Genomic DNA, 23,854 nt, shown 5'->3' with positions numbered 1-23,854 from the left:
TCGGCTACCTTACTCATTAATTTATTCCATATTATTTCCAATAACACTAAACAGGTATCGCCATTATATTTTAATTGTATTCGAAAGTATGTTACTACTATTATGACCGACCAAATCGTAACAAATCGCGAGGCGTGCGTTTTTAACGATAACTTTACGCTATTCAAGTTCCGTTACAGCTGTCTTGACTCGTAATGTTACAACGTGTTCCAACATTTCTACGGAATTCAAACTGATCTTCCCCGAGGTCCGCTTCTACCAGTTTTTCCATTCGTCTGTAAAGAATTCGCGTTAGTATTTTGCAGCTGTGACTTATTAAACTGATAGTTCAGTAATTTTCACATCTGTCAACACCTGCTTTCTTTGGGATTGGAATTATTATATTCTTCTTGAAGACTGAGGGTATTTCGCCTGTCTCATACATCTTGCTCACCAGATGGTAGAGTTTTGTCATGACTGGCTCTCCCAAGGCCATCAGTAGTTCTAATGGAATGTTTTTAATATTTCTAAAATTTAAAGAACCTTTCTCACACCGGCCTGATTCAGCTTCACTGATCGGGATAGTAAAAAACATGCGTATATTAAGGGAATTTTCATTGACAAACCAGGCTTATCACATTCACACAGTTCAATACTGTTCTATCCTGATTAAATTAAGCTTAACTTAAATTCCATAAGGCAGTGAAGCAATTTCGAAGTCTCGGTGCGACGAAAATTGTCAGTCGATCTCCTGGAAACATTTGTAATAATTATTAACTTTCGGTGATCACATGGGGAAGACCGGAGATCTGTTGGTAAGACCGTGTTAGCCTATTTATTTGAAGTAACTGGATATCTTGAGCATACAAAACGGCAGGTTCGTCCAGTGTAAATCAGATGTTCCCCACTGATCCCGTGCAACACAACGTAGTAAGCAGACACTGTCAATAATAATAATCCGTTAAATAATACGCGAACACACTTAATTTAGTTTAGTTCATGTATTAAAGTCCTTCTCATACAGAATCTCATCAAGATGGCGACTAGCTCAACAATACATACATATCCTTCTTTCACGACTAATCGGCAAGAAGTTCCTATTCTTTTCATAAGAGAAAACATAGATAGCAGAGAAGCTATTCCATGGAGTAAATGGACGCTCCAAGGAATAATTGGGCTTGAAACTACTTTGCATTGATAATCGGTAAGATAAGAAGAGATATTTCAAGATATAATTTCTAAAATTTCTGAAAATATCGCGGAGAGACCGCTGCAAGAGACATTACATCGCCCCTCGCAGCGAGCAAAGTTGATATATATCCACTTTGCGAGCTAACTATTGGCTTAGCTAACTCGTTAGAATTTCTGGAACATACGTTCCTATAAATTTTCAGAAGTTAGTAAGAATTTTTCTTCTTGATTACAAGAATTGAAAGAGATTTGGTATCTTCGTTACCTAGATACCTAGTTGTTGCTTTCACGTGTACTGGGGCATACCCGCATCCCACGTACACAACCAGGGAAGATGGACTTATATAGTTGTTAATCAGGTCTACCTATTCAGGAACTGGCCTTCACAGGGAAACCCCACAAAACCTGGAGGCTTAGACCCCAACTAGGTATCACAGATGATAGGAAAGACAGAATAATTTAGAAATTTGAGAGATATTCTAGAATTCATAGGAAAGATAAAATCTGCCTCATAGCCAAAAAAAATCTTTACACATGCAAATTTTTTTTTACAATCTTCTGAAAAATTTTCTTCATCGATGTCTTGCTGAACTGCGGTGAAACTGATCGAACAGGAACATGGGACACGGCACGGAGGACAGGCGTCGCATTGGCGTACCGCACAGGAGATGTAACGGATTTGAGAGACCAGAAGGAACCTCAGGAACAGGTACTCAGGATTGTGGCATGAAACAATCGAAATTCGTCTAAGGAATGGTCAACTATTAAAGATTCCTGGAAGAGAATGGTTAGTCGAAATTTTCCAGATTCATTTTGAACTCAAATATGGACCTGATCCATCCAATCTTCCATCTGAGGAATGGGAAAATCCATTCGTCTTATACTTTCCACACTTAGATGTCTTAATTGATACTGTAGTTGCACAATATCACAACTCCAGATCGGAAAACAATTTTGAAAACATGGATAATTTCATCCATCTTCTTGAGTAAGCCGAAAGGTTCTAATCCTGGTTTTTATTATTTATTTATTTATTTATTTAATTTTCGTTGGCTTTTCCAGGTGGAAGTAGATCTGAATCTTTCCTAATTTGGTTTCAAGCACGAATGTGGATAGCATGTCAGAATGTTAAAAACTTTATTATTGGAGACAATTTCCAAAAAAAAATTATATCTTACTCATACATGATTAAAATGAAATTTTGCTGAAAGAGAACGTTTGATTAAGTCTTGCTGCATGACCTCTCCAGCTGAAATTAATTTTTCTCTTTTATATTCCAAATGCCGCATTTTCTCATGAACATATATGAATGCAATATAACAATAAACAAATCCAACTGGAAAATGACACATTATTAAAAATTCAATGAAGAACTTTCTTATTAACTCTAATTTTATAAACACACACTAAGCTGGTTAATTAAATTCTCTTGAATAGAATTTAGCTCGCGCAAAAAAAAAAAAAAAAACCCAGCGAGTCTTTATATCTGAGGACAGTAGCAATCGATTCTAATTTCCTAAATCGATTCTAATTTCCTAACGCGGTTCATTTGTTCTCCTGTGAACTGTCAGTTTACAAACACTAACTTCACACGCAAGCACCGTATTCGATCATATAGTTTCAGTAAACTTTATTCTCACTGGAGATTAACACTCCCTGAATGTATATTATTTCATACGCACAAGCTTCTTTAGTGATCATCGTGTAGACAGATAAACCGTAAGTCTTCACAGCAGCAATAGCTACAGTTCCACTTACTTTTTTAAATATTCCTATACTATCACAGAAGCAATTGCTTACTGTTCATTGAACTATCACAGATGCTTGGCATGCTGTCATTTAACCTATCACAGTAGCTGAGGCATACTGTCCTTCGAACTTCATTTTTAACACCCAAATACTTCATACAGACTTTTCATTTAATTTGAAACACTTTTCTTAAAAGTACCTCTTTAGGTCTACATGGGGAAATAACCCTTTTATTCTTCCAGAATCCGGGTATGCTAATAAATACGCACCAGGATTCGGTATATCAACTATTATATATGGACCTGTATAAATTAGATTCCATTTTCTGATGGTCTTCTTCAACCTTGATGTGTCTTCTTAAAAGAATTTTTTGTCCGATATTGAAAGTCGGAATCCGTTTGATGTTTCTGTCATGGATTTCCTTTCGCTGTCTTGCTTTCTCTGTAATATTAATGAGAGCATTGCGAATTTTTTCTTCCCATGACATTTTGGTGTCCTCGAGTTTAGGCAAGTTATCTACCCAAAAGTTTCTTTCGTTATCCCTGAACATCAGTTCATTCGGGGTAAAGTTTGTAGAACTATGAGGTAAATTATTATAAATCTGCTCAAACTCGGTCAAATAGTTTATCCAGGTAGTTTGTTTATCATGACAGTACGTTCTCATGAACCTGTTTAGTTCTCGAAAAACCCGTTCAATTAAATTCCCTTGTGGATGATAGCAAGATGTAAATATCTGTTTTATTCCTAGTTGTGATACTAATTTTCTCCATAAATATCCAGTAAATATCTTCGCATTGCCGGAGATTATAGATTTTGGAATCCCTGCATTAGGAATGTAGTGATTTACAAACTTTACTGCAGCAGCTCTTGCAGTTGCTGATTTTATAGGATATAGTTTAACATATTTTGTAAACACATCACAGAATCCAATAATGTACTTAACACCACCTCTGGCTCTAGGAAGTGGTCCACAAATATCACATGATATAAGTGATCTTGGTGCTTCAGGTATTATTGAGTGAAGCGCAATTTTATTTCCCTTGTTGTCCGGCTTGGCCTTTTGACAGAGAATACATTTCTGGATGACTTTGTGCACTTTTCGCCTTATATTTGGGAAGTAACAATAATATCTAATCTTATTAGCACACTTAAGAACACCAACATGACCCCAGGTCAAATGTGTGAACCAAATTAATCGTTCTTCATATTCTTCGGGTATGCAGACACATCACTTTGGATTCTCAGCCTTCCCAGATTTAAAAAATAAAATATTATTCACGAGCCGGTAGTATTCCAAATTGACCATAGGATTTTGTTGATTGAATTGTCGTATTATAGCATTCCATCGTCGATCCTTCTTCTGAAGCTGAGCCATTGTCTTACATAAATGAATATAATATAACTTGTAATTATTTTCTTGAAGAAGAAGCACTGGAAATTGTGCCTTATTATTTACATCCAGTTCAGGTGTTATTCCTTCTGGAGATCTTGACAACGCGTCAGCTATAATATTTTCTTTTCCGGCTACATGAATAATTTGAAACTGATATTCTTGCAGCGCCAGCGTCCACCTTGACAAGCGAGGATGCAGCAACTTACAAGTTTGTAAAAAGGTTAGTGATTGGTGGTCACAATAAACGGCTATCCTTGAGCCATATACATAATAATTAAACCTTTTCAAAGACCAAATAACTGCTAAAGCTTCCAATTCCGTAGTGGTATGTGCTCTTTCACAGGTGGATAAAACTCTGCTAGCAAATGCAATTGGACAAAAGGTTTTTACACCATCGATGTGCCTAATTTGAAATAAACAAGATCCTAATACCACATCTGATGAAACAGTGGCTAAACAGAATCCGACATTCATATCAGGGTGGTATAATAATGGAGCATTTATCAGTTGATCCTTAATTTCACAAAAAGCCTTTTCACAATCAATAGACCATTGCCATGGTACAGTTTTCCTCAGGAGCCGGTTTAGTGCTTCAGAGTTCATTGTTTGAGTTTTTATAAATCGACGAAAAAATGAAGCCATGCCTATAAAGCCTTTCAGTTGTCTTCTGTTTCTTGGAGTTGGAAAATTTTTTATCGCACTAATCTTCGCTTCTGTTGGAAGAATGCCTTCTGCATTAATCATATGTCCTAAGAATTTAATTCTCTGTAGAGAAAATTGGGATTTTTTTAGATTTGCAGTTATACCAGTTTGTTTGAACACAGCAAAAATCCTCCTAATAAGTTGTACATGTTCCTCCCAAGTTTTAGAGGCAATTAATAGATCGTCCACAAAAATTGTTATTCGACTACGTAGTTCTGGTCCTAGGGCATAGTCCAACGCAGAAATAAAAACTCCAGAGCTGATATTGAGACCAAACGGAACGACCTTGAACTGATAGCTTCTCCCTCCATATATAAAAGCAGTATATTTTCTTGAGTCCTTGTCTAACTGGACATGCCAGAACGAACTTCTCAAATCAATACTGGTTAAATAGGATACATCTTGAAATTTCTGTATTAACTCATCGATGTTCTCCGGATGTGTGCGCACAGGTACTATAATTTTGTTAATTTCCCTTGCATCTAATACAAATCGAACTTTTCCTCCTGGCTTTGGTACAACAAGCAACGGAGAACAATATGGGCTGTTCGACGGTTCAATAAGATTCCAGTTCAACATTTTTTGTATCTCTTCCTGAACTGGTTGTTTTAATCGCCAGGGAATGGGATAGTGTGTGCGGCAAAATGTCTTATGGGGCTTAATCTGTAATGTACAAACATATCCTCTAATAATTCCGGGCTTTTCATCGAAAACTGACTCATATTCTGTTAATATATTGAATAATTGTTCCCTCTGACTATCCGTTAGGCAATCTGACTCAGCAATCTTCTGTTTGTCTGAAATCCTCTTCTTGAATTGACTTGATCGGTAGTCGGCACATATTATTATTTTCAGCACAAATCAACTGCACAGCAGCACCACGGAAATATCGCTCATACACTGCCTCCTTTCTCAGTAAGATCAGTGTAACAAATTGATCTTCGATTTTAAAATGCACCTTTCCTTCTACCAAGTCCAACTTGCAATTGCAGGCTTGCAAAGTTCCAATGCCAAGAATACAATCTACTAACAACTTTTCCACTACAAGGAATGTGCATTGTTTAGCTACATTTCCCAATTTTATCTCTATAAGCGTTTGTATCTTGACGTTCCGGGATTTTGCTCCCACTGCACCTATAAATCGACAATTTTGTACTGGTAGGACAGGGATTTTCTTAATTTTACTAATTCTGCGAAACAAAATTCTGGATACTGCGTCTGTAGATGAAGCTGTGTCCAATACAACATTGGTTAAAATTTATCCCACTTCTGTGATGATCTCAGACACAGGAACCCTTTTATCTTCGACTACACAGGCCTCTATGTCTCTTGTCAATTCATCTGTCATTAATTCGCCTTCATTATATCTCAACATTGCCACGGAATTAATTTCGTTTAAAACAGGTTTGCCCCTTTTGTATTCCCCAGCCGACTTTCCGGAGCATAAAGCGGCCCTCTTCAGTTTAAATGTCGATTATTATTTCCTCTTGAATCATCTACTACTTCTGTTATGACTGGTTGTTGTTGATGACTGGTTGTGTTATTTGCTTCAAATCGAGTGTCAGAATTTCTGTACGCATTATTATTATTTGAAAACTGCTGGTTCTGATAATCTCTTGCATTTCCAAACATTGGGTTGTATCTGCGACCTGTTCGATTGTCTTTGAATCTGCCCCTCGCAGCACTGTTATTGAAATTTCCATTTCTGTTGCAATTGTTTCCGTTGAATCTCTGACTATTCCTAGTATAATAATTATTAAATCCGTTTCCATTCCGGTTTGCATTTGGCGCCTCAATCGCTCTCCTCTGCATAACCGGTTGTCTTGGCCGATGTTCATCTTCCTCGATCATATCTATAGTGTCAAGCGTAGTCATGAAAGAGTCAAGGTCATGCTCATTAATATACAGCATTCTATATCTGATGCTGGCCAGAAGTCGAGATTTTAATATGCCAATCACGTCTTGTAGAGGCATATGCTTATCCCAATACCGCGATTTGTTTATAATTTCTCAAAGTATTTCTTTAAAGAACGACGTGAAAAAGAAAAAGGTTCCGGGTATAATACCTCCTGCCTTAAACGTTCTTGTACTCCTTCGGACCAGTATTTGGATAAAAATGCTCGTTCAAAATCTTCATATGTGTCCCAAGTTGATATCATATCAGATGCCCATATAGCTCCTGACCCCTGAATATAACCGGTCACGAAACTAACCTTTTGCCACTCACTCCAATTTTTTGGCGATACTCCCCCAAAACTTCTTATAAACACTACGGGATGAACATTTTTCTTGTCTGGGTTGTAGATCTGGAATTGACGTTGTTTCAGCATTTTCTCCTCAGTATTGCTTTTACAATTACAGGCATTATGACTACCCTCATAGTGTTGTGATTGATGTTGATTGCAAAAACGAACGTGTGCATTAATGTCCCTGTCTGTACTTGATCGGGTAAGTAATGTAGCTTCATTGATAGATCTTGTCATGGATTCATTTCCTTGGGTGGAACACAAATCTTCTCGAGATAGATTTAAAGATCTCTCAATGTTTTCTTTCCATTCTTCGCCTCGTTGTTCTTTGGCTTCTCGAAAACCTTTATTAAATAAATTTTCTTCAGAACTCTCGGTCATAGATTGTATAGCTGCTCTGACCGTATGTTCAATATTGTCTGGAGAAATGCTTTTCCTTTCTAAACTTAACTGCGAGAATTTTCCCGCGAGAATGTTTACCTTATGATCAACCTCGTCTTGTCTCTCCTTTATGTTATTTATGGATTTATCCAAATTTTGTATGTCCTTCGGGATCTTGTCTGGTGATTGTCTCAAATCCTGCATATCTGCTGACATCTCGTTTACTTGTTGCTTTAACTCATCTTGAACTTCAACTAATACCGGAATTACCGCGACAGAACATTGCATCTGTTCTTGTGCTTGAACTATCTGTGGGATTGACTCGACCTGCTCTTTAATAGTATCAAGCTTAGTAGCAACATACTCAGTTAGCTCTAGGCGTAACTTCTTCGCATTTTCATTACACTGCTGAGTGACTTGCTCAATTTGAGCAGCTAATTTTAATTCTGTCTTTTCATTCTGAATTTTCAATTCTTCCGCAGTTTTATTTAATTTATCATCAAGTTTCTGAAAACTCTCTACTAATTTATTATTTAATTCCGCTTGATTAGCTTCTAATTGCTCTTGGACTTTCACTTGATTGGCTGCTAATTGTTCATTTATTTCCCTTTTAGTCTCTATTTGCGCTTTAGTTAAGTCTGTTACATTTTTGGCTAACAGCGTTAACTGCTGCATGATTACAGTCAATGGGTTTATTTCGTCCTGCTCAGATGACATCGAAACACTTAAGCTTTGTTGTGGGGCCTGACTAATGCTGCCGCTAGGCACTACTTCAGTTAAGCTAGCGTCTAATGTTTCACTAACCTCAGAAACAGCTGAGGGCTGTTGTGATTCGCTCTGCTGTTGCATTGCCATTTTATAAGCCGCCCTAGTAAGAACCATTAATACACAGAACAACAAACATATAAAGTCACTCGCATCTGAGTTAATAATGTCACTGACCTAAACTTTGCATAATACTCACTTCTATTAAACACTTCCTATCTAAAGTTCAACCCGATAGACATTTAAATAGTTATTATAAATTTCTATCTATAAAAATTTAATTGTATATTGTCTGGCCTGAACGACGTTCTCGTAGGTTGTGGCGAAATTGTGACTTCTGGAACAGGCCTCGTCTTATTTGCTCTCATGCACATGCAACATAAAATTCACACAATGTTTAAGTAATGCTCAAAAATGAGTCCTGTCACAGTGAAGCCAAATTTAATACACTCCTGGAAATTGAAATAAGAACACCGTGAATTCATTGTCCCAGGAAGGGGAAACTTTATTGACACATTCCTGGGGTCAGATACATCACATGATCACACTGACAGAACCACAGGCACATAGACACAGGCAACAGAGCATGCACAATGTCGGCACTAGTACAGTGTATATCCACCTTTCGCAGCAATGCAGGCTGCTATTCTCCCATGGAGACGATCGTAGAGATGCTGGATGTAGTCCTGTGGAACGGCTTGCCATGCCATTTCCACCTGGCGCCTCAGTTGGACCAGCGTTCGTGCTGGACGTGCAGACTGCGTGAGACGACGCTTCATCCAGTCCCAAACATGCTCAATGGGGGACAGATCCGGAGATCTTGCTGGCCAGGGTAGTTGACTTACACCTTCTAGAGCACGTTGGGTGGCACGGGATACATGCGGACGTGCATTGTCCTGTTGGAACAGCAAGTTCCCTTGCCGGTCTAGGAATGGTAGAACGATGGGTTCAATGACGGTTTGGATGTACCGTGCACTATTCAGTGTCCCCTCGACGATCACCAGTGGTGTACGGCCAGTGTAGGAGATCGCTCCCCACACCATGATGCCGGGTGTTGGCCCTGTGTGCCTCGGTCGTATGCAGTCCTGATTGTGGCGCTCACCTGCACGGCGCCAAACACGCATACGACCATCATTGGCACCAAGGCAGAAGCGACTCTCATCGCTGAAGACGACACGTCTCCATTCGTCCCTCCATTCACGCCTGTCGCGACACCACTGGAGGCGGGCTGCACGATGTTGGGGCGTGAGCAGAAGACGGCCTAACGGTGTGCGGGACCGTAGCCCAGCTTCATGGAGACGGTTGCGAATGGTCCTCGCCGATACCCCAGGAGCAACAGTGTCCCTAATTTGCTGGGAAGTGGCGGTGCGGTCCCCTACGGCACTGCGTAGGATCCTACGGTCTTGGCGTGCATCTGTGCGTCGCTGCGGTCCGGTCCCAGGTCGACGGGCATGTGCACCTTCCGCCGACCACTGGCGACAACATCGATGTACTGTGGAGACCTCACGCCCCACGTGTTGAGCAATTCGGCGGTACGTCCACCCGGCCTCCCGCATGACCACTATACGCCCTCGCTCAAAGTCCGTCAACTGCACATACGGTTCACGTCCACGCTGTCGCGGCATGCTACCAGTGTTAAAGACTGCGATGGAGCTCCGTATGCCACGGCAAACTGGCTGACACTGACGGCGGCGGTGCACAAATGCTGCGCAGTTAGCGCCATTCGACGGCCAACACCGCTGTTCCTGGTGTGTCCGCTGTGCCGTGCGTGTGATCATTGCTTGTACAGCCCTCTCGCAGTGTCCGGAGCAAGTATGGTGGGTCTGACACACCGGTGTCAATGTGTTCTTTTTTCCATTTCCAGGAGTGTATTTCTAAAATTTAAAGAACCTTTCTCACACCGGCCTGATTTAGCTTGGCTGATCGGGATAGTAAAAAACATGCGTATATTAAGGGAATTTTCATTGACAAAGCAGGCTTATCACATTCACACAGTTCAATACTGTTCTATCCTGATTAAATTAAGCTTAACTTAAATTCCATAAGGCAGTGAAGCAATTTCGAAGTCTGGGTGCGACGAAAATTGTCAGTCGATCTCCTGGAAACATTTGTAATAATTATTAACTTTCGGTGATCACATGGGGAAGACCGGAGATCTGCTGGTAAGACCGTGTTAGCCTATTTATTTGAAGTAACTGGATATCTTGAGCATACAAAACGGCAGGTTCGTCCAGTGTAAATCAGACATTCCCCACTGATCCCGTGCAACACAACGTAGTAAGCAGACACTGTCAATAATAATAATCCGTTAAATAATACGCGAACACACTTACTTTAGTTTAGTTCATGTATTAAATTCCTTCTCATACAGAATCTCATCAAGATGGTGACTAGCTCAACAATACATACATATCCTTCTTTCATGACTAATCGGCAAGAAGTTCCTATTCTTTTCATAAGAGAAAACATAGATAGCAGAGAAGCTATTCCATGGAGTAAATGGACGCTCCAAGGAATAATTGGGCTTGAAACTACTTTGCATTGATAATCGGTAAGATAAGAAGAGATATTACGAGATATGTACTGAGTTATATAATTTCTAAAATTTCTGAAAATATCGCGGAGAGACCGCTGCAAGAGACATTACATGTTGTCTACTCCCGGGGCCTTGTTTTGACTCAGGTCTTTCAGTGCTCTGTCAAACTCTTCACGCAGTATCGTATCTCCCATTTCATCTTCATCTACATCCTCTTCCATTTCCATAATATTGTCCTCAAGCACATCGCCCTTGTATAAACCCTCTATATACTCCTTCCACCTTTCTGCCTTCCCTTCTTTGCTTAGAACTGGGTTGCCATCTGAGTTCTTGATATTCATACAAGTCATTCTCTTTTCTGCAAAGGTCTCTTTTATTACACTCAGTGTGTTGGATTTGTTTCTGTTAAAATGTACTATTTGTTTTCTCTCACTCAGATAAGACGTAATCATAGATAGTACTTTGCCTTCAAAACCATACAAGCAGAGCTTATTTAATAGAATTCTGTGGTTGACAGAATCTAAAGCTTTACTTAGATCTACAAGTGTGGCATTTACAGAAAGTTTGGATTCGAATGCAGACAAAGTGAAAGAAAGAATATCTCCCACTGCCTTCACAGTTGATAACATAGGTCTGAATCCATATTGAGAATCACTAAGGAGCTTGTTGGCAGATAGATGCTTATGGGTTTGGAGTTGCATGCAATGGTCTATTACTTTCGATAAATGGGTATAAGAGAAATTGATCGATAATTACTTGGACATGACTTGTCTCCTTTTATGTGTAGTGGGGTGACCAGTCATTTTTAAACATATTGGGAAACAACCACTAGTAAACATCCAATTTACAAGTACACAGAGTGGAAATGCTATTACATCTCCTATTTTTTTAATTACAAAATTAGAAAGACCAAGAATGGTTCAAATGGCTCTGAGCACTATGGGACTCAACATCTTAGGTCATAAGTCCCCTAGAACTTAGAACTACTTAAACCTAACTAACCTAAGGACATCACACACACCCATGCCCGAGGCAGGATTCAAACCTGCGACCGTAGCAGTCCTGCGGTTCCGGACTGCAGCGCCAGAACCGCTAGACCACCGCGGCCGGCACCAAGAATGTCTTCTGCTCTTGAACTTCTTTGTTTTGCAATTGATCTCATGATATCACTTAACTGGACCTCTTTCCATTCCCATGTAGGAGAAATGTGTTCCAAATGTTGTAGGAAAGGTACAGCTTCCTTTAGGTCCTGTTGACGTTTATTATTTGACTCAGCTGCAGCAGAGGAACTTATGTCACAAGCATTAATGAAATAGGCATTGAATTCATGTGGTGTGATATTCACATTACAGTCATCACTTTTACAGTTCTTACTTCTCCCCAGTTCAGTCTTTACAGCATTCCATGCAGCTTTACAGTTGTCAGAATTATTAATGTAATTGTCATTTGCCTCACACTTTGCTAACCTGATTTCTGATCTGTATTTACTCTTTAACTTAATATAACTAGCTTTGTCTGCATCATGATTTTTATATTAATCATAATAAATCATAACCAATGCTCTTAAGCCTCTTAAGAGTGGGTGTGAACCACTTGGGTGTAGAGTCATGTTTTCTGGTTGTTGCCGTATTCCTTTTCAGAACTTTTGGACAACAGGTCTTGAAAGTGTGTGCGAGTAAATTGGTAAAAACTGTAAATGCATCCTCAACACTTTCACTATCAAGTAGGATGTCATTCAATCTAACCATTTGCAACTGTGTCCGGTAGTTGTCAGTATTTTGATCGTACAGTAGCCTGATATTCTTTGCTTTGGGGCAGTTAGATATAAGTTTATTGATTTTTAATTTTAACCATATCCCCTCATGGTCTGAAAGAAGGTACTGAACAAACCTAGCTCATACAGGTCTTATTCAACATTGGTGATAACATTATCAAGACAGGATCACTGCCTTGTTGGATTGTTATTAATGCAATATAGATCATGTGATCTTAACATATTCTGTAGATAAAGCTACTTTGATGTCTTTAGCCTTATATCAATGTTTATGTCTCCAAATATTAATATTCTATATCTGCTTAACTTTTCAAAGTGTAAGATCATTTTTTCTAAGACCTGTGTACATAATTCACTGTCACTATCTGAAATATGGTATACTGACACTATTATGAGTTTTAGTGTTGGAAGTAGCATTGCAGCAGCTTCAAGCACATTCTCTATACAGTATTCAGCAATGTTAAAGACACTATATAGCAAATCTAGATCACTACTAATATATATTGAAAGTCCACCACGCTGTTCTGTTTTTCTACAGAATCCTGTAAGTAAATCAAAGCTCAGTGGTACATACAAATCCAACTGACCTTCACTTAGCCAATGTTCATTAACACATAGTATGGTGGTTTTGTTCTTTCCTAAGAGGATACTCAAGTCATCAATTTTATTTCTTAAAGACATGATATTTATATGCATGAATAAAAGGGATTCGTTGTTACATGATGGTAGGTCTAAATTGTTCTGCAATTGTACATCAGTTTGTGAACTTGCCTTGTGAAGCTGATATTAGTGATGGAACAGTCTTAAAATGATAACTGTTATTCCAGTTGTGTAAATGCATGGCTGAGACTTTTTTGGATGTATTCTTTTATATTAATGCGTGACATGATACATTAATGTCCATTCACATAATAGTTAATGTATTTTAATGTTACACAACTGTTATACGTGTGTTTTTTTTTCTTCTATTGCGTCCCCAGTGAAATAATAAGAAAACACTTAAAATTATAAAGAAGTGACATTTAAAAATTGAATAATAAGTGGACACCAGCCGCTCAGGCGAACATACATTTTTCTCGTGTGTCCGTATTAAAATAATTTCTCTGTGTAAGTTTCGAGGACAAAGAAATATAACAAAATGATCTAAAGAGACGATGAGATACGCTCTTTTGTTAATTTTTTAGTCGTCCCACTTCTCTTGTCTTGGTTGCGTGTAGACAGAAATCTTGCGAGTGCTGGCAAATGTAAGCATATTTGTACTAATTAAGCAGATAATATATTGATTTAATATTATTGTCACTTTTAATTTGTAAGAGGAGATTCCGATTTCATGTCCGCCTTCCTTGAATTAACCTGCATTCGAGTAATTTACAGTGCAACAATCGCAGCGGCCGATGCAGCCAAAGACGGCATTACGTGGAGATATTAATTTATAAAAATCAGCGGAAGCGGAAACTCGCTCACTATTAGCATAATATACATTTTTCTCCACAGCCGCCCGATGTTGCAGAAAATACATAGCTTTAAGATTCTTATTTTCAGTACCACAGCCGAGAGCCAGAGCCAGGACTCCGATTGCAATGCAATGGTTAACGGAGGTAAGAAGAAATACTGTTGCGCGTGTGAGAGCCGCAATTGTAATTAATAACTACAGATTTTTTACTTTAAAGTGAACTGACTAGCCGAGGAAATTAATACGAAAAGTTTATTCCAGTGTTCTACTTATATGCTCATGTTTTAAGACTCAGCGAGTCTAACGTTCATTAAAGTAACAATTTCCACTGAAGATTTATATTGTTAAAAAAGAGAACTTCACAAAAGCATTTCATTGTAAATCAAAATTGAATGAAATATTTTGATTAAGGCCCGCCACGTAAGTCGGCAACAATCACCATTACCAATCAATAATAAATTAAATTACGACATCCGACAGACGCGAGACTTCTTTGGCACGGTGGACCTGATGATAGTGTGATCCTAGACCGAAGTCAATGGTCTTTTGTACAATATAGTGTAAAAGCTGTGTATTTCAAAAACAATAAACATATGTTTGCATTTTTTGTCGGTCTTGCAAGATAGGTAGTAAGTTCAGTATAGCAATACATGTTCCAGCATTTCTCCACAACCCAAAAAGATCTTCAAGGTCGACTTGTACCAGCTTTTTTTCATTCTTCTGGCACTAGCGTCAGTATTCTCCAACAGTGACTTATTAAACTGGTGTTTCATTAGTATTCACGCCAGTCGCGCACCCATCATGTTAGGTCAAATGTTTTTGAGTGGAGCAAAGGCTAGGCTCCTTTCGATTGGCACCTCATCTGCTGTACACGATTTTTAGCACCAGTCAAAAGCGTGTCAAATGTTTCTCTAATCTACTTCATTTCTTACTTGTAAACTCATCACTTCACAAAAAATTTGACGATCTTCCTTCCGAAAAAAAAAGAAGAGTACATATACATGGTGTTACAAAAAGGTACGGCCAAACTTTCAGGAAACATTCCTCACACACAAATAAAGAAAAGATGTTATGTGGACATGTGTTCGGAAACACTTAATTTCCATGTTAGAGCTCATTTTAGTTTTGTCAGTATGTACTGTACTTCCTCGATTCACCGCCACATGTGTGGTCTGACGAGAATCCGCACGCAATTGTGCAATCACGTCATCAACACAGATTTTCTGCGAGCTTTTGGGCAGGCATTGTTGGTGATATCTTGATTGGGCCCCATGTTCTTCCACCTACACTCAATGGAGCACGTTATCACGATTTCATACGGGATACTCTACCAGTGCTGCTAGAACATGTGCCATTACAAGTACGACACAACATGTGGTTCATGCACGATGGAGCTCCTGCACATTTCAATCGAAGTGTTCGTTCGCTTCTCAACAACAGATTCGGTGACCGATGGATCGGTAGAGGCGGACCAATTCCGTGGCCTCCACGCTCTCCTGACCTCAACCCTGTTGACTTTCATTTATGGGGGCATTTGAAAGCTCTCGTCTACGCAACCCCGGTACCAAATGTAGAGACTCTTCGTGCTCGTATTGTGGACGGCTGTGATACAATACGCCATCAGCGCATCAGGAATTCCATGCAACGGAGGATGGATGCATGTATCCTCACTAACGGAGGACATTTTGAACATTTCCTGTAACAAAGTGTTTGAAGTCACGCTGGTACGTTCTGTTGCTGTGTGTTTCCATTCCATGTGATTTGAAGAGAAGTAATAAAATGAGCTCTAACATGGAACATAAGCGTTTCCGGACACATGTCCACATAACATATTTTCTTTCTTTGTGTGTGAGGAATGTTTCCTGAGAGTTTGGCCGTACCGTTTTGTAACACCCTGTATATCTTCGTAGCAATTTCTACACTCTTTCGGAAATTCGAGTGTATTTTGCCTGTCTTAAAATGTCGAAAAGAAAGGGTCAGTACTGTTTGTATGCTCTATATTTCACAGTAAGAGACACGACAAGAATTTGACATGTGCACACAGGAGGCAGCTCAGTGGACCACCCCCGCAGCCCCGACTGCCAGCAGCACGAGCAGTGGCAGACCACGCCGGGACACCAGCTGCGACTCTGCTCCATCGCCCTCCGTAGTTGTCTCTTCGCCACCTCCGGCCGGTGCTGCTGCTCCGTCAGACGGGGAGTCAGAACCAGTCTCAGTATCACCCCTCTTCTTCCTCACTAAATAGAACGAGAAACACTTCTACAGTAAGCAGTGAGTATTCTCACTCGTATCTGGACACACAATTTTAGTTATTTTTGATGTTATACAAGTCACACTTTTTCGAAGTAATAACTGTTTTAATAAGACTATCGCTGGTGTTTGTCACATTCGAACTGACTAAATAGTTAATCCCCAAAAAACGGTACTCATGAATTTCCACACTGATCAAAATAAAAATCCGGCACAACCTGTAGTATGTATAGATAACCAGAACATTAGTTCTGTCAATGAAACTAAATTTCTTGGGATTCATATCCAGGAAAATCTTAAATGGAACACTCATATCACAGCCCTAAATTCAAAACTATCAAAAATGAGCTATGTGGTAAGAATTCTCTGCAACAGTACTAGTGCAGAAACAGTTAGGGCTGTATACTTTGCTCGTGTACATTCAATACTGAAGTACGGTATCATTTTCTGGGGAAATGTACATCAGGCCATAACAGTTTTCAAGAAACAAAAGGCAATTATAAGAATAATGAAACAAGTGAGCACCAGAAAATCATGCAAACATTTCTTTAAAGATCTAAAGATCCTACCCCTTCCCTGCATTTATATACTGGAAGTAGTCACGCATGTCAAAAAAAGCATACTGAGAAGAGAAAACCTTTTTCCTCAAAACAAAAGTGTCCATGATTACAGTACCAGGTCAGACAGTGACATACATGTCAATCATTGTTAACACCACATTATACCAAAAAGGTGTATATCATGCAGGAACAAAACTTTACAACAGATTACCAAGACATATAAAATCTCTTACTGAACTACAAAGCTTTAAAAAGTCTCTGACAGCCTACCTTCTGAAAAACTGCTACTATTCAATCTCACAGTATCTTATGTAAGAAAAAATGTAAATTGTATCTTTAATTGTAGAAATAAGTTACAAATATACAGTATTTCAAAAATTTGTAATTATTAACTGTATAGATCCAATTTGTCATAAAAATTTATAAAATTTATGTTTGACATTTGAAAATCCAATAGCTAAAAAGGTTTTCTGTCCAATATCCTGTGTACAATATATGTACTTAAAGAAACTTATATAGACAAATAAATAAATAAATAGACTACATAATCGTCTAGCCAATCAAAAAACCGTCTCAGTGTGGGCTATGTTACAGTATACTGAACGATGTTAGAATGACGAACCACAACTAGCACCCGGGCAAATAGCGGGAATCAATTAATTCCTTTTGCAAAAGATTTTCATTGGGCTGAAATTAATACGCATCTGAAGGCACCATTTGTATGTGCACTGTTCAGATTTTGCATGCAAATGCACGTTTTTCTGGGAAGTTACGAAGTGCACCATATCTATACTTTATATTTGTGTGAATCGTTTCAAATTTTGTAAGAAGGTAGTCAAATGCGCGGAATTAATATTCATCTTGTTGTGGTGCGAAAGCTTTATCTGTTGCCATAATATAACCACAATAGTTTGAAGGACAATAAAAAAAGCACACTCTGAATCAGTCATCACCTGAGTCAACAAAAATTTGCATCAGTTACCAAACGATGGCAGTCTAATGTCAAAATTACGGGTACCAGAATAAAACGTGCTTCTACCACACCGTACAAAATGGCAAATGAATCGTGGGAAGAGTTATCGATGTAACAAAAGATGACTGGCTTCTTGACTTGTCCACAAAAGACGACTGGCTTCTTGACTTGTCCACAGAAGACAACTAGCTTCTCGAGTTGTCTTCAAAGACATTTAAATCAAAAAATCTTTACGTATTCCCGCTCTTCTACGGGTTAGCCCTACATTATCAAGTGCAGTGAGCTCTCTTAGCTGCAAGGTGTTGGCACACCTGCATCTTGCAATTTATAAGGAGCAGTCCCTGACCTTGTGTCCAAAATCCAGAAGATTTCCTAGCTGCTGCTGTTGTGGTCTTCAGTCCTGAGACTGGTTTGATGCAGCTCTCCATGCTACTCTATCCTGAGCAAGCTTCTTCATCTCCCAGTACCTACTGCAACCCACATCCTTCTGAGTCTGCTTAGTGTATTCATCTCTTGGTCTCCTTCTACGATTTTTGCCCTCCACGCTGCCCTACAGTACTAAACTGGTGATCCCTTGATACCTCAGAACATGCCCTACCAACCAATCCCTTCTTCTGGTCAAGTTGTGCCACAAACTTCTCTTCTCCCCAATCCTATTCAATACTTCCTCATTTGTTATGTGATCTACCCATCTAATCTTCAGCATTCTTCTCTAGCACCACATTTCGAAAGCTTCTATTCTCTTCTTGTCCAAACTATTTATCGTCCATGTTTCACTTCCATACATGGCTACACTCCATACAAATACTTTCAGAAATGACTTCCTGATACTCGGTGTTAACAAATTTCTCTTCTTCAGAAACGATTTCCTTGCCATTGCCAGTCTACATTTTATATCCTCTCTACTTCAACCATCATCAGTTATTTTGCTCCCCAAATAGGAAAACTCCTTTACTACTTCAAGTGTCTCATTTCCTAATCTAATTCCCTCAGCATCACCCGACTTAATTCGACTACATTCCATTATCCTCGTTTTGCTTTTCTTGATGTTCATCTTGTATCCTCCCTTCAAGACATCATCCATTCCGTTCACCTGCTCTTCCAAGTCCTTTGGTGGCTCTGACAGAATTACAATGTCATCGGCGAACCTCAAAGTTTTCATTTCTTCTCCATGGTTTTAATACCTACTCCGAATTTTTCTTTTGTTTCCTTTACTGCTTGCTCAATATACAGATTGAATAACATCGGGGAGAGGCTACAACCCTGTCTCACTCCCTTCCCAACCACTGCTTCCCTTTCATGTCCACGACTCTTATAACTGCCATCTGGTTTCTGTACAAATTGTAAATAGCCTTTCGCTCCCTGTATTTTACCCCTGACTCTTTCAGAATTTCAAAGAGAGTATTCCAGTCAACATTGTCAAAAGCTTTCTCTAAGTCTACAAATGCTAGAAACGTAGGTTTGCCTTTCCTTAATCTTTCTTCTAAGATAAGTCGTAAGGTCAGTATTGCCTCACGTGCTCCAGTATTTCTACGGAATCCAAACTGATCTTCCCCGAGGTCCGCTTCTACTAGTTTTTCCATTCGTCTATAAAGAATTCGTGCTGGTATTTTGCAGCTGTGGCTTATTAAACTGATTGTTCGGTAATTTTCACATCTGTCAACACCTGCTTTCTTTGGGATTGGGATTATTATATTCTTCTTGAAGTCTGAGGGTATTACACCTGTTTCATACATTTTGCTCACCAGATGGTAGAGTTTTGACAGGACTGGCTCTCCCACGGCCGTCAGTAGTTCCAATGGAATGTTGTCTACTCCGGGGGCCTTGTTTCGCCTCAGGTCTTTCAGTGCTCTGTCAAACCCTTCACGCAGTATCGTATCTTCCATTTCATCTTCATCTACATCCTCTTCCATTTCCATAATATAGTCCTCAAGAACCTTGCCCTTGTATAGACCCTCTATATACTCCTTCCACCTTTCTGCTTTCTCTTCTTTACTTTGAACAGGGTTTCCATCTGAGCTCTTGATGTTCATACAAGTGGTTCTCTTTACTCCAAAGGTCTCTTTAATTTTCCTGTAGGCAGTATCTATCTTACCCCTAGTGAGACAAGCCTCTACATCCTTACATTTGTTCTCTAGTCATCACTGCTTAGCCATTTTGCACTTCCTGCCGATCTCATTTTTGAGACGTTTGTATTCCTTTTTGTCTGCTTCATTTACTGCATTTTTATATTTTTCTCCTTTCATCAATTAAATTCAATATTTCTTCTGTTACCCAAGGAGCTCTACTAGCCCTCGTCTTTTTACCTACTTGATCCTTGGCTGCCTGCACTACTTCATCTCTCAAATCTACTCATTCTTCTTCTACCGTATTTCTTTCCCCCATTCCTGTTAATTGTTCCCTTATGTTCTGCCTGAAACTCTGTACAACCTCTGGTTCTTTCAGTTTATCCAGGTCCCATCTCCTTAAATTCCCACCTTTTTGCAGTTTCTTCAGTTTTAATCTACAGGTCATAACCAATAGATTGTGGTCCGAGTCCACATCTGCCCCTGGAAATGTCTTACAATTTAAAACCTGGTTCCTAAATCTCTGTCTTACCATTATATAATCTATCTGATACCTTTTAGTATCTCCAGGGTTCTTCCATGTATACAACCTTCTATCATGATTCTTAAACCAAGTGTTAGCTATGATTAAGTTGTCCTCTGTGCAGAATTCCACCAGGCGGTTTTCTCTTTCATTTCTTAGCCCCAATCCATATTCACCTACTACGTTTCCTTCTCTCCCTTTTCCTACACTCGAATTCCAGTCACCCATGACTATTAAATTTTCGTCTCCCTTCACTATCTGAATAATTTCTTTTATTTCATCATACATTTCTTCAATTTCTTCGTCATCTGCAGAGCTAGTAGGCATATAAACTTGTACTACTATAGTAGGTGTGGGCTTCGTATCTATCTTGGCCACAATAATACGTTCACTATGCTGTTTGTAGTAGCTTACCCGCATTCCTATTTTCCTATTCATTATTAAACCTACTCCTGCATTACCCCTATTTGACTTTGTGTTTATAACCCTGTAGTCACCTGACCAGAAGTCTTGTTCCTCCTGCCACCGAACTTCACTAATTCCCACTGTATCTAACTTTAACCTATCCATTTCCCTTTTTAAATTTTCTATCCTACCTGCCCGATTAAGGGATCTGACATTCCACGCTCCGATCCGTAGAACGTCAGTTTTCTTTCTATTGATAACGACATCCCCTTGAGTAGTCCCCGCCCGGAGATCCGAATGGGGGACTATTTTACCTCCGGAATATTTTACCCAAGAGGACGCCATCATCATTTAATCATACAATAAAGCTGCATGCCCTCGGGAAAAATTACGCCCGTAGTTTCCCCTTGCTTTCAGCCGTTCGCAGTACCAGCACAGCAAGGCCGTTTTGGTTATTGTTACAAGGCCAGATCAGTCAATCATCCAGACTGTTGCCCTTGCAACTACTGAAAAGGCTGCTGCCCCTCTTCAGGAACCACACGTTTGTCTGGCCTCTCAACAGATACCCCTCCGTTGTGGTTGTACCTACGGTACGGCTATCTGTATCGCTGAGGCACGCAAGCCTCCCCACCAACAGCAAGGTCCATGGTCCATGGTTCCTAGCTATAGTAAACAATATACACAGTGTCCCACAAAAAACCAGTACGCACCATGTAATGGTGGATCATGTCTTGTCGAAAGGCTTGTGAAGTGGCAAAACTGTCTCAAAAGTTGGTTGCAATGTGTTTTATCAGAACGTTGAGTGCGCCTGTGTGTTCGTGCATCGGTTGTTGTGAGAACCTCATATTAACGAGTTGTTACAGAAATCTTAGAAGAAAGATTAAGGAAAGGCAAACCTACGTTTCTAGCATTTGTAGACTTAGAGAAAGCTTTTGACGATGTTGACTGGAATACTCTCTTTCAAATTCTGAAGGTGGCAGGGGTAAAATACAGGGAGCGAAAGGCTATTTACAATTTGTACAGAAACCAGATGGCAGTTATAAGAGTCGAGGGGCATGAAAGGGAAACAGTGGTTGGGAAAGGAGTGAGACAGGGTTGTAGCCTATCCCCGATGTTATTCAATCTGTATATTGAGCAAGCAATAAAGGAAACAAAAGAAAAGTTCGGAGTAGGTATTAACATCCATGGAGAAGAAATAAAAACTTTGAGGTTCGCCGATGACATTGTAATTCTGTCAAAAGGACTTGGAAGAGCAGTTGAACGGAATGGACAGTGTCTTGAAAGGAGGGTATAAGATGAACATCAACAAAAGCAAAACGAGGATAATGGAATGTAGTCGAATTAAGTCGGGTGATGCTGAGGGAATTAGATTAGGAAATGAGACACTTAAAGTAGTAAAGCAGTTTTGCTATTTGGGGAGCAAAATAACTAACGATTGTTGAAGTAGAGAGAATATAAAATGTAGACTGTAAATGGCAAGGAAAGAGTTTCTGAAGAAGAAAAATTTGTTAACATCGAGTATAGATTTAAATGTCAGGAAGTCATTTCTGAAAGTATTTGTATGGAGTGTAGCCATGTATGGAAGTGAAACGTGGACGATAAATACTTTAGACAAGAAGAGAATAGAAGCTTTTGAAATGTGGTGCTAGAGAAGAATGCTGAAGATTAGATGGGTATATCACATAACTAATGAGGAGGTACTGAATAGAATTGGGGATAAGAGGAGCTTGTGGCACAACTTGACTAGAAGAAGGGATCGGTTGGTAGGACATGTTCTGAGGCATCAAGGCATCTCAAATTTAGTATTGGAGGGCAGTGTGGAGGGTAAAAATCGTAGAAGGAGACCAAGAGATGAATAAACTAAGCAGATTCACGAGGATGTTGGTTGCAGTAAGTACTGGGAGATGAAGAAGCTTGCACAGGATAGAGTAGCATGGAGAGCTGCATCAAACCAGTCTCAGGACTGAAGACCACAATAACAACAACAGAAATGGGGCAGTTTGTATTAGAACAGTGAAGTGATATTGTGGAGCATTACATAAAGACAGGTTTCATCCAGGAATGTAAAGAAACGTTTCAAAAATTCTGGTCAGAACCTCACCGTGACCGACATTATTCAAGATTTCTACAAGAAATGGAGGGCTCTGTGGTCCACTCAAAATGTGCAGAGGAATAGGCTACTGACTGTCAGGATCCCTGAAACTATAGACAGATTTTGCACGGACATTATGAAAAGCTCCTGCAGGTTGGTGTGTGTCATATGTTGTGTTATTGTGTACAAAGAGATATGAAATTAAAAGCCTACTGTGTGAATGTGGTGCAAGAGTTGAAATTTGAGGACCAGAGAAAAAAGTTCATTGTTTTAACTGTCTGTTAACATAAATTACTAATAGTTACTTGGACCCCTTGCTTTACTTCAAGTCAGATGAAGTCAGGTTCTGTAAACTCCAAGAACTGATGATAATGGTTGCAGGACAACCCACGTGTTCTGCACAGAGAATCTCTCCACTCGGAGAAGATAGGTATTTAGTGTGCACTGTCCGGCATGTGCATTATTGGTCGCATATTTTTCAACTGCACTTTAAACAGTGCCAGATATCTAGCGCTCTTTGACTCTTGCTGTGCATCATTGACAGATGAAGAGAATTGCGTGTAGTATTCCAACAAGGTGGAGCAGTTGCTCACACGTCCAACCAAAGTACGTGCTACATCACCAATGTTCGCTGAAGGCAGGCTTGTCAGTAGAGTCCTCTGGCTGTGGAGGTCTCCAAACTTGGCATAATGTGAGTTTTATTTATGGGCACACAAAAAGCAAAGTGTGTGCTGACAATCCTCGCACAATAGATGATCTTAAATGAAACATTACTAGAGAAATTTACATCACACCTGCAGAATTACAGTGTAATGC

General features: G+C 39.5%; 1 long non-coding RNA gene across 1 annotated transcript in view; it reads left to right on the top strand.

The window, feature by feature from the left end:
* Window positions 1–4,481: 4,481 nt before the first annotated feature.
* Window positions 4,482–23,854, top strand: part of LOC124720468 — a 44,299-nt gene continuing 24,926 nt past the window's right edge. The window contains exons 1-2 of the long non-coding RNA XR_007006168.1: window positions 4,482–4,532; window positions 16,214–16,440. This is a non-coding gene — a long non-coding RNA (uncharacterized LOC124720468). The remainder of the gene's footprint in view (window positions 4,533–16,213; window positions 16,441–23,854) is intronic.

Source organism: Schistocerca piceifrons, chromosome 11 (genome assembly GCF_021461385.2).
Source record: "Schistocerca piceifrons isolate TAMUIC-IGC-003096 chromosome 11, iqSchPice1.1, whole genome shotgun sequence".
Lineage (NCBI taxonomy): Eukaryota > Metazoa > Arthropoda > Insecta > Orthoptera > Acrididae > Schistocerca > Schistocerca piceifrons.
The sequence above is the reverse complement of the archived record's forward strand: the minus strand, read 5'-3'. Positions and strand labels throughout refer to the sequence as shown.